This window comes from Xyrauchen texanus, chromosome 8, assembly GCF_025860055.1.
Source record: "Xyrauchen texanus isolate HMW12.3.18 chromosome 8, RBS_HiC_50CHRs, whole genome shotgun sequence".
NCBI classification, from domain to species: domain Eukaryota; kingdom Metazoa; phylum Chordata; class Actinopteri; order Cypriniformes; family Catostomidae; genus Xyrauchen; species Xyrauchen texanus.
This window is the reverse complement of record NC_068283.1, coordinates 45,591,064-45,603,474: the sequence shown is the minus strand read 5'-3', so window position 1 is coordinate 45,603,474 and position 12,411 is coordinate 45,591,064. Positions and strand designations below refer to the sequence as shown.

General features: G+C 36.5%; 2 protein-coding genes across 2 annotated transcripts in view; both read right to left on the bottom strand.

Annotated features, from left to right (window-relative positions):
• LOC127648266 (interferon-induced very large GTPase 1-like) overlaps nucleotides 1-9,853 on the bottom strand; it is a 399,776-nt gene extending 389,923 nt beyond the window's left edge. Inside the window, exon 1 of the mRNA XM_052132852.1 lies at nucleotides 9,819-9,853. The gene's annotated coding sequence lies outside the window, so the exon portion shown is untranslated. The remainder of the gene's footprint in view (nucleotides 1-9,818) is intronic.
• LOC127648277 (interferon-induced very large GTPase 1-like) overlaps nucleotides 1-12,411 on the bottom strand; it is a 341,847-nt gene that overhangs the window by 291,116 nt on the left and 38,320 nt on the right.

Here is a 12,411-nt window from a genome sequence, read left to right as displayed (position 1 = left end):
CCAAGCTGGTTTCTACTGGAAACTCAATCTAAGTACAAGTAGTGAAATATGAACTCTCATTATGAAGGTAAATAACCAGTTCTTGAAGAAAACATTTCCCTAAAAATGAATATTCTGTCATTTAGTCAATGAAATGTTATCCTAAAATTGTTAGCTGTTATTTCGGTGGAACACAAAATGAGATTTCTTTTGAAAAACTTAATGCAGATATTGCATAAAAGTACAGTTCAAGCAAAAAGCACCATAAGAATAGTCTGCATCAGCGGTTTACAAACTGTTTTATGCCAAGGACCCTCAGATATGATGATCTGCTTGCAGAAAATACAAAGGCACCTATATATTTCTATGTGTAGATGTAACCCACCTGTATTTTTAGTGGGTATTTTAATTATTAGTTTATTTTTATTATTATTATTTATTGTTTTTATTTGATTTTATATATTTGATCATTTTTGCATTTTTTTGTGTGTATTTTATTTTGTGATTGTTTCAGACATACTTGCATCCATTTACTTTTGTATGTGTATATATACAGTATATATTACTAAAAGGCGGGCTGCAAGAACGTAGAGTGCCGTATGGCTGTGCGTATTACGTCACACGCACACTGCCTGCTCGCAATGTGAAGAGCGCGATGCTGCACCTGCAAAATTTCTTTCCATCTATTGGAAAATATTATATCTTTGTGTCTGAAACCATTCCTGTTTTATTAGTGGTTACTGGAGGAAAGAAATATCTGAGTTCATGATATCATTTACGTTTGAACTACAAGGTCTAAACGATTTTCCTTGGATTTTCCTTTGAAGGGAAACTTTGTGAAGGACACCAGATCTAAAAGGGAAGATTTCCACACATACACACATGAACTGAGTTGAGTCCCGCAAATGGACCATTTTCATATCCTCGACACATGTTGGAACTTTGAATTCCTTAGCTGATCTCCATCTAAATTATCGAATATATATTGTTTGTTTATTTTAATTAAAAATCTCTTTTGTTTAATTTTTTTTTTTTGTTTTGTTTGTTTATTTTTTTTGTTTCAATATTAATGTGCTAATGTGATGTTAAAACAAAAGTAACAAGTTATATCTGCATGTGCCTTGTTCAAATTAATACAGTTTGACTGAACTGATTTATGTTTCGGAAATTTTTTTTTTTTTTCTTTGAGTTTAAATGGTGAAATTCTGATACTTTGGCAAGTACAATTAATTGATTGGGTATTCAACTTTAGAATATCATAGTCAGAAATATTGTGAGAACCCAGAACTCTAGAATAGTGTACGCATATATTTTTATATGTATATATATATGGATATATATATGGATATATGTATGCGTGCATAATTTTGTGGGGATTCTAGACCCTGATAGATTCTCCTTCAGAGTAACAATTCATTAGTGGGTTACATAAAGATGCATTTATACTGTGTAAGGAGAATCAGTAATCGTTATTTTATACATGCTGTTAATTAAATAATAAAATTTAATAATTGCCTTTCAGGTTATGTCGTTATAGTACTTGTTTCGCTGTGGATATACAGTCAGGTTCATAAATATTGGGACATCGACACAATTCTAATCTTTTTGGCTCTATACACCACCACAATGGATTTGAAATGAAAAGAACAAGATGTGCTTTAACTGCAGACTTTCAGCTTTAATTTGAGGGTATTTACATCCAAATCAGGTGAACGGTGTAGGAGTTACAACAGTTTGTATATGTGCCTCCCACTTTTTAAGGGACCAAAAGTAATGGGACAGATTAACATTCATAAATCAAACTTTCACTTTTTAATACTTGGTTGCAAATCCTTTGCAGTCAATTACAGCCTGAAGTCTGGAATGCATAGACATCACCAGACGCTGGGTTTCATCCCTGGTGATGCTCTGCCATGCCTCTACTGCAACTGTCTTCAGTTCCTGCTTGTTCTTGGGGCATTTTCCCTTCAGTTTTGTCTTCAGCAAGTGAAATGCATGCTCAATGGGATTCAGGTCAGGTGATTGACTTGGCCATTGCATAACATTCCACTTCTTTCCCTTAAACTCTTTGGTTGCTTTTGCAGTATGCTTCGGGTCATTGTCCATCTGTACTGTGAAGCGCCGTCCAATGAGTTCTGAAGCATTTGGCTGAATATGAGCAAATAATATTGCCCGAAACACCTCAGAATTCATCATGCTGCTTTTGTCAGCAGTCACATCATCAATAAATACTAGAGAACCAGTTCCATTGGCAGCCATACATGCCCACACCATGACACTACCACCACCATGCTTCACTGATGAGGTGGTATGCTTTGGATCATGAGCAGTTCCTTTCCTTCTCCATACTCTTCTCTTCCCATCACTCTGGTACATGTTGATCTTTGTCTCATCTGTCCATAGGATGTTGTTCCAGAACTGTGAAGGCTTTTTTAGATGTTGTTTGGCAAACTCTAATCTGGCCCTCCTGTTTTTGAGGCTCACCAATGGTTTACATCTTGTGGTGAACCCTCTGTATTCACTATGGTGAAGTCTTCTCTTGATTGTTGACTTTGACACACATACACCTACCTCCTGGAGAGTGTTCTTGATCTGGCCAACTGTTGTGAAGGGTGTTTTCTTCACCAGGGAAAGAATTCTTCGGTCATCCACCACAGTTGTTTTCCGTGGTCTTCCGGGTCTTTTGGTGTTGCTGAGCGTTCTTTCTTTTTAAAAATGTTCCAAACAGTTGATTTGGCCACACCTAATGTTTTTGCTATCTCTCTGATGGGTTTGTTTTGATTTTTCAGCCTAATGATGGCTTGCTTCACTGATAGTGACAGCTCTTTGGATCTCATATTGAGAGTTGACAGCAACAGATTCCAAATGCAAATAGCACACTTGAAATGAACTCTGGACCTTTTATCTGCTCCTTGTAAATGGGATAATGAGGGAATAAAACACACCTGGCCATGGAACAGCTGAGCAGCCAATTGTCCCATTACTTTTGGTCCCTTAAAAAGTGGGAGGCACATATACAAGCTGTTGTAACTCCTACACCGTTCACCTGATTTGGATGTAAATACCCTCAAATTAAAGCTGAAAGTCTGCAGTTAAAGCACATCTTGTTCGTTTCATTTCAAATCCATTGTGGTGCTGTATAGAGCCAAAAAGATTAGAATTGTTTCGATGTCCCAATATTTATGGACCAGACTGTCCTTTTCTGTTGTTCTGCGATTGATTTGCACTTTTCACACAAACTACATTGATTTCTAGGAGAAAGAAAGCATCTACTTCCTGAGCGGTATGATGGCTGTGTGGTCACATGGTGTTTATACTTGCATATTATTGTACAGATGAACGTGGTGCCTTCAGGCATTTGGAAATTGATCCCAAGGATGAACCAGATTTGTGGAGGTCCACAGTTTTTTTTTTTTTTGTTGTTTTTTATTTTTTCCTTGGCTGATTTCTTTAGATTTTCCCATGATGTCAAGCAAAGAGACACTGAGTTTGATGGTAGGCCTTAAAATACATCCACATGTACACCTCCAATTCAGTACACCTATCAGAAGCTAATTGTCTAATTGTTTAAAGGCTTGTCAGAATTTTCTGGAATTTTCCAAGCTGCTTAAAGGCAGAGATAACTATGTAAACTTCTGACCCACTGGAATTGTTTTATAGTCAATTAAAAGTGAAACAATCGGTCTGTAAACAATTGTAGAAAAATTACTTGAGTCATGCACAAAGCAGATGTCCTAAACGACTTGACAAAACTATAGTTTACTAATATGAAATCTGTGGAGTGGTTAAAAAATTAATTTTAATGACTTCAACCTAAGTGTATGTAAACTTCTGACTATTTTCTTCTGTTTCTGTTAAGACTATTGTTACATGTATAAAACTGAAGAGGAACATTTTAAAAATGTTATTGAAATGTATTTGAAGTCCATATAAACTATAATGAAACGGCAATGATACATTTTACATTTTGTGAATTTTTACCCTTTTTATAAAAATAAATTATCAGACAATTTCTGCGGGCCCCTGGGGATCCCCAGACTCCAGTTTGAAAACACAGTTTTTTATTAAGATTCTTCTGAAGTCATACATACAATAGAGTTGTGTGGAACAAACCAAACTTAATGGTATTATTCACTTCCCATCAAATATAGTGACTTCAGACTTACAACTTAAAGTCTTCATTACAGCATACAGGATTGAAACAACATGAACATGAGTTTTGATTTTTGGTTTATCTATTCCTTTAAAACAGCACAAAAGCTAAAATTTCCCAGCAACAAAAATTCAGTTTATTTCTGTAACATGCAGAATGATGTTTTTACACTTGGTGTTTTTCTTGTGACGTCACTGGCTGCCAAACTCTGCCGTGTTTGTTCAGGAGACTCCAGTGATGTTCAGATGAAGATCAGCAGATGTTGGAGAGGTTCATCTCCTCGTCTCTGACATGATTATGTCCTCAAATGTTTGAGAATTACACAGGACACGACATGTAAAACTAATTTTGACTATTGATTAGGTAAAAGAATATAAAGTATTGCATTTATATTGTTTAACTCTCTCATATAAAGAGATGTTGATGTTGTGTTCACACTGTTAGAGCTCTGTGTTGTGTGTGATGTGCAGTTTGGGGTGTAGATCAGTGCAGTCTCTATTCTCTCTTCTCTCTGTCCTCGTGAGAGATGAGATCCTGTAGACCCTGATACAGTTTTACTTGTGCATTACTGTAGATATTTAGTGCATTATATGATTGTGCATTTTATATTCAAGAGGGAAGAGAAACATGTGATGTATTTATGTACAAAATAAAAGTCATTTCTGCGACAAACAGATATTCCCGCCCCACATTCACAGCATTGGTTGTTGTGTTGGGCTGGTCGGGACACTCAAACTGATCAATGATTAAAAGCACCGCAGTGTTCACACTTTTCAAAGAAATAAATATACACTGGATACTTACAGTTGTCTAGACATGTTATGTGGGATAAGAGTATTTCAACATCAATTACACATTTTAAACAGTAAAAGAAAGAAAATGTTCTGGATTGTTGCATGTGTGATGGATTATGGATTCATTTTGAGAGTTTGCTGAATTTGTTTTATATATAAAAGTGTCCAAAAACCTCCCAAGACACACTGATGTTTTTCTTTGAATGCACTCGTCTCAAAAATCATAAAATACTTGAACTTATATCAAATTAATATCTAATTATGAAAATGATCCACATGGACACTAATATTGCATGACTCTTCTTGTGCACAGTCGGTGTATGTGCGCTCTCACTCGACTCAAACACGTCTGGCCCAAATGAGTTTGTTACTGCACACTACATTATTACTCTGTTGGTATATACTGTAGATGTTGCAGAAACAGGAAGTGTAGTATAGTAGTATGTCATTCTGAACTCTAGTTTCTAACATGCTTCACATTCAATGTGACACACTGAACATATCTGTGATGCTGTAGGGGAAAACAACTTGACATCAATATGTGTAATAAAACACTCAGAGTCACGATTTCAATCAATTTGAGATCATTTACTGAAGTTTTTGTTTCATACATGCACAGAATAGAAGTGAAGAAGAGCTGGTTAACAAAAGAGACTTCAGTTATTATAGTCACATGCACAATATGATTCAAAGTGTCATTGTTATTAGTTTTTCTGAACATGAAATATTCTAGATCCGACTTCTTATGAACAATAATGATGTATTAATCATGTTCTCATTCTAAGGTTTAGTAGATTATATGCAGGGGTCAGAGGTCATCTATCAGTCATGAACACTTTTCTGAATGTGTCTGAAGTTCCAGTTATTTCACTATAATAGAGTCACATGTTAAAATAAACTTTAAACAAGAATAAAACTACTGTAGATGATCTAGACAGAGTCTCTTGTGAGTTTTCTTCACTGCAGACTTTATTCTGGTCGTGTTTGTGGAATGAAGACCTCAACATCTGCAAAACACTTGAGCAAAACAAGTCGAGAAACAACAAAAGCCAAACAGGACGACTCTGAAAGTATTTCATTAGTAGAACTTGAAGGTTGTAAAATATACGTCTAAAACATTAATGATTAGAAATATCAAATATATCAATGGTTTATTTAATGAATCATGAAAGAAAACGATAATAAAAGTGATGTAAAAATAATAATGTAATGAAATCTCTCAATTCTATATGATTTAATAAATGGTGAATCAAGTGTTTAATTGATGATTAATTATATGAATATTATTGATCATGTATGAATAAATGCAGTAAAATAAAAATGCATATTGTCTAAATGAATAATCAATGTTATTACAGACCCTCAGTCACCCCTCAAATAACATACATTACTTTACATGTAATAAGTATGATGATTAAAATAAAGATAATAACAGACAATCATAAAATATTGATTAACAGTAAATGAGAATAATATAAAGAGAAAATGTAAAGCAGAGAGATTAAAAATGCACAACACTAAAGATTGTATTTCAGTTAGTTGATCCCAGAGAAACTGATGCTATTAGAGACGTCATTAACTCAGTCACCATCAGCTTGTAGAGAACTCAAATGTGATAGAGGAGGAGTTATGTAAATGAGCAAATGAATGCGCTAATTAAGTTACGTGAGCCGCTAAATTAACACCAGATGGCGTGTGGCGTTTTCTTAACGCGTGACGACGCACAACATTTAGAAAACGGCATTTCAAAGCTTAATATGGCAAAATAAAACACGTGAATTCTGACCGTCTTGGCTTCCCATAGCTGGTGGACTTTCAGGTCCTAGGGTAAGAGTCCGGCAAAGCTGGAAATATATTCACAGATTCGAAATTCCCTCCATTAACCTCCAATTAATTAATTAATTAATTAAATTAACCTCCATTCCTGCCTCGGAACGCCTCGTTCCCTCCATCAGAGAACGGAGGTTACAACAGTAATCTAGACGTTATTGTTTCCACACTGTAAAATTATTAGTTGAAATTGCCCAATTTGTGACGTAGAAGATACAAAATGTAATATCCCCCTCTTTCCACAACATTTCATAGAGAGCAGCTGATTGAGGGACTCCCAAAACTACTATCACTGTTGTTACTGTAGTTTGCTTTTAACCTAATAAAAAGATTAAGATGTGGAGTAAAGTCACAAGATGCAAAAAAGACAACAGGGAACATGACAAGTAAAGTCACAAGACGAATGGCCGTAACCATCTATGAGGACACCGAGGTCCAGACCTCTGTCAATTTTTCATTTTCAGAAATAAAATGATACTAAATGAAAAATCAGTTGTTGAATTACAATTATAATTCAGTTTAGACGGTTGGCTAGATTATTTAGTGTCCACATACTCCAAAAGTGTCAAGAAATGGTGCTACCTGATTAAACTGAATGTAAACGGAATATAATATATTATTATACACAGTCTGCCTCAAAGTGAATTCCACTCAACCCAGCTGGTATAGATACACCACCTCAAATCATACGGCTTAATTATCATAGAGGTGAACATGTATCCACACCTTTGTGTCACAGCACATGGGTTATCACATTCTCATGGACATCAAATGATTATAGGACAGGAAGTGGCAACGGGCCATCAAGAACCACTCCTGAGAAATGAGCACCAAACTTTTGTTAAATCTAATATACATCAGTAGTGTAACTTCATTTACATCAAAAGTTTCGACTCATTGACATCGTGGGTGGTTTGAGAAATTGATTATAGTTTAAGTTTACAATGTTCATTGTTCAGTCTGAATATGCAGAATCCAAAGTGCTTCATGTGTCACTGCAATAAAGACTTCAAGATTAACGACTATCCACTGTCCTTTTATTCTTACACCTGATAAATATATATTTAATTTAAACTGATTGTACTAAAATCAATGATATAATTAAAAGATATTTGAGTCACTGTTTGGTTCTCAGCTGTACATCAACAGAACCCTCTCCAGATCCTCCAGACACTCTTTCTGTTCTTTGAGAACTATAATCTGCACATTTAGTAATGAATCTGATGTCTTACATATATAGTGTTTTTTTTATCTCATGGACATAATTGATAATGAACATTTACATGCTCCCTGTTACAAATCTTTGATATTCATTCACACTATAAACTAACAGAGAGTTTCCAGAAAGGTCCATTTTATGTGCAAATTTCGCTGTTCTGCCCCCCTCTTTGGGCCCACTGCAGTTTGCCTACCGCAACAACCGCTCCACTGATGATGCCATTGCATCTACACTACACACTGCTCTCTCACCTGGAAAAAAGGAACACATATGTGAGAATGCTGTTTGTAGACTACAGCTCAGCATTCAACAACATAGTGCCCTCCAAGCTTGATATGAAACTCCGGGCTCTGGGCTTAAACAGCTCGCTGTGCAGCTGGATCCTGGATTTCCTGTCAGGCAGACGACAGGTGGTTAGAATGGGCAGCAACATCTCCTCATCACTGACCCTCAACACTGGAGCCCTGCAGGGCTGTTTTATCAGCCACTCCTGTATTCCCTGTACACACATGACTGTGTGGCAACACATAGCTCCAATACCATCATTAAGTTTGCTGACGATACGACGGTGGTAGGTCTGATCACTGACAATGATGAAACAGTCTACAGAGAGGAGGTGCACACTCTGACACGCTGGTGTCAGGAGCACAACCTCTCCCTCAACGTAGGTAAAACCAAGGAGCTTGTGGTGGACTTCAGGAAGAAAGACGGAGAACACAGCCCCATCACCATCAATGGAGCACCGGTAGAGAGAGTCAGTAGTTTCAAGTTCCTCGGTGTCCACATTACTGAGGAACTCACATGGTCCGTCCACACTGAGGCCGTTGTGAAGAAGGCTCACCAGCGCCTCTTCTTCCTGAGACGGCTGAGGAAGTTTGGAATGAACCACCACATCCTCACACGGTTCTACACCAGCACTGTAGAGAGCATCCTGACTGGCTGCATCACTGCCTGGTAAGGCAATAGCACCGCCCACAACTGCAAAGCCCTGCAAAGGGTGGTGCGAACTGCCAGAAACATCATCAGAGGTGAGCTTCCCTCCCTCCAGGACATGTATACCAGGCATGTGTGAAAAAAGCTCGGAGGATCATCAGAGACTCCAGCCACCCGAGTCATGGTCTGTTCTCACTGCTACCATCAGGCAGGCGGTATCGCAGCATCATACATGACCGCTTCTTCCACCAAGCAATCAGACTTTTGAACTCTTGATCAATCACAATCAATAATTAGCACTGCAATTTATTAATCTATAATCTATTATCTCACACTGGACTGTTAAATATATTCTCCTCAATACAACTACTGTGTATGTGTGTGTATGTATATATATTTTATATACTCTTTAGTTTTATTGTATGTTTATTCTATATTGTGTGTATTGTCTACTGTACATTGTATATAATTATTGTGTTGTGTAAGTATGTGTACATTTGATATGTAAATTGTTTTGTGTAAGTATGTTGTTTATTGTAATTGGTATATGTCTCGTCACTGTCATGACTGCTATGTTGCTCAGAACTGCACACAAGAATTTCACCCATTGTTGCACTTGTGTACATGGTAGTGTGACAATAAAGTGATTTGATTTGATTTAAATGTCTTCATTTATTTATGAAAGTGTCATGAATGAGGCCCAGTGTTATTGATCAAAGGCAGGGCTTAAGATTTGTATATTCTTCAAACTTATGAACATCCTAAAAACACTCAGTTCAGTTTGATTTGAATTGTATGGATTTTATTTTATGCTGTTTATATGTAGTTCACTGTCATTTGCTGTGAGAAAATGGCATCAATGTGAAACAAGTTTTATAACTTAAATGTACTTTTAAACTTCAGCTCTCACCTTTACTGAATCATTTGTTTTCTCAGTGATGCTGTTTCCTGTCGCACCCTTCACTGTGTTTTCAGTTGAATCTGAAAAAGAGAAAACTGCAATAATCTTACACAGAACACAATACCATTGAAGATGACTTCATTATTATTTTGGGGTACACTCAATAAAGTTTAATTAATTATATCATAATTTGCTCATTCTGTAAATATATTCAAGCAGACTTCATAAACTCGTTTCATAACAAACTGTCTAGATTACGATTGTGTGACCTCTCCAATAATGTTACCACAGATGATTATTTCTCTTTTCAAAAAGTCTGTCAGAAATTCAGTCAATTTTAAACATTAGTCAGTGTTCACTTGATACATCAAAGACAATTACAATTGTACAATAACAAAGAATGACATTATTATTATGATCATATATCAACTCAAATATTTTAGGTAATGCAACCTCTGTTGATAACCCGAGGAGGAGGGCTTCCCCAGCGCCTTAGTTCCTCTTAAGGTTTGTCCTCATCTATTAAATGTCTTTGGGAATTGTTCTTTGCCACTGTTGACTTTGGCTTGTTCACTAGGGGGGTTTGTGAGGCACAATTTTCTATTCCATTAAAAAAGAAAAGATCTGATTTCTGTAAAGCTGCTTGATAGAAATGTGTATTCTATACAAATAAAACTGAATTAAAAAAGAAAACTGAATTTAATTTCACATAAACATTTCCAGCAGGTGCTGAGTTCATGCAAGTCATTTAGGTTTAGAGTTGAATAAATTCAATATAAAAACATTTCAGGTTGAATTTGTCTCTCAAAGTAATATTCAAGAATATTTTATGAAAGAAGTTGGTTGTATTTATTCTCAAAAAAAGAAACATCAACAGGGGACGTGCACATCAAGAGCATTTGTTTTAGGTGGTCAGGAGATACAAGTCATGGGAAATAGAAAGTACACCCTCCTTGAATTCTATGGTTTTATGCATCAGGACATAATAAAAATCATCTGGTCTTTAGCAGGTCTTAAAATGAGGTAAATACAACCTCAGATGAACAACAACACATGACATATTACACCGTGTCATTATTTACTAAACAAAAATAAAGCCAAAACGGAAAAGCCATGCGTGAAAAACTAAGTACACCTTATGATTCAATAGCTTATAGAACGACCTTTAGCAGCAATAACTTCAAGTAATTGTTTTCTGTATGACTTCATCAGTTACTCACATCGTTATGGAGGAATTTTGGTCCACCCTTCTTTACAACGTTGCTTCAGTTCATTGAGGATTGTGGGCATTTCTTTAAGCACAGCTCTCTTAAGGTCCCGCTACAGCATTTAGATCGGGTTGAGGTCTGGACTTTGACTGGGCAACACTTTGATTCTTTTCTTTTCAGCCATTCTGTTGTAGATTTGCTGGTGTGCTTGGTATCATTGTCCTGTTGCATGACACAATTTCGGCCAAGCTTTAGCTGTCAGACATATGGCCTCACATTTGACTCTAGAATATTTTGGTATACAGAGTTGTTCATTGTCGACGGTGCCCCAGGTCTTGTGGCTGAAAAACAAGCCCAAATCATCACCCCTCCACCACCGATCTTGGTAGTTGGTATGAGGAGTTTGTGCTGATATACTGAGTTTGGTTTTCACTATACGTGGCACTGTGCATTATGGCCAAACATCTCCACTTTGGTCTCGTCTGTCCAAAGGACATTGTTCCAGAAGTTTTGTGGTTTGTTCAGATGCAACTTTGCAAACCTAAGCCGTGCTGCCATGTTCTTTTTAGAGAGAAGAGGCTTTCTCCTGGCAAACCTTCATAACAAACCACACTTGTTCAGTCTTTTTCTAATTGTACTGTCATGAACTTTAACATTTAACATGCTAAATGAGGCCTGTAGAGTATGAGATGTAACTCTGAGCATTGCACGGTCAGAGCTTGGGGTGAGTTTGCTGGGATGTCCACTGCTGGGATGATTGGCAACTGTCTTGAATGTTTTAATCTTTCTCAATGTAGAATTATAGACTCTAAATTGTTTGAAAATGACCTTATAACCCTTCCCAGATTGATGGGCAGCAACAATTGCTTCTCTATGATCATTGCTGATGTTTTTCCTCCTTGGCATTGTGTTAACACACACCTGAATGCTCCAGACAAGCAAACTGCTAAAACTTCAGCTTTTATAGAGGTGGTCACACTTGCTGATGATCAATTAATCAAGGGAATTTGATTAGCAGCACCTGGCTGCTACTTAGCCTCTCAATTCCTATGGAAGCAGTAAGGGTGTACTTAGTTTTTCACACATGGCTTCTCCATTTTGGCTTTATTTTTGTTAAATAAATCATGACACATTGTAATATTTCATGTGTTGTTGTTGTTCATCTGAGGTCGTATTTACCTCATTTTAAGACCTGCTAAAGACCAGATGATTTTTATTATGTCGTGATATGTAAAACCATAGAATTCAAGGAGGGTGTACTTTCTTTTTCCTATGACTGTACCTGTATTTCTAAAATTCCTGTAGAGAATGCATTAAATGTATTTTGAAAGTCTCACGTTTGACTGGATGTATACGCTAAACATTCGCGTCAAAAGCAAAGTATACTTTGGGCT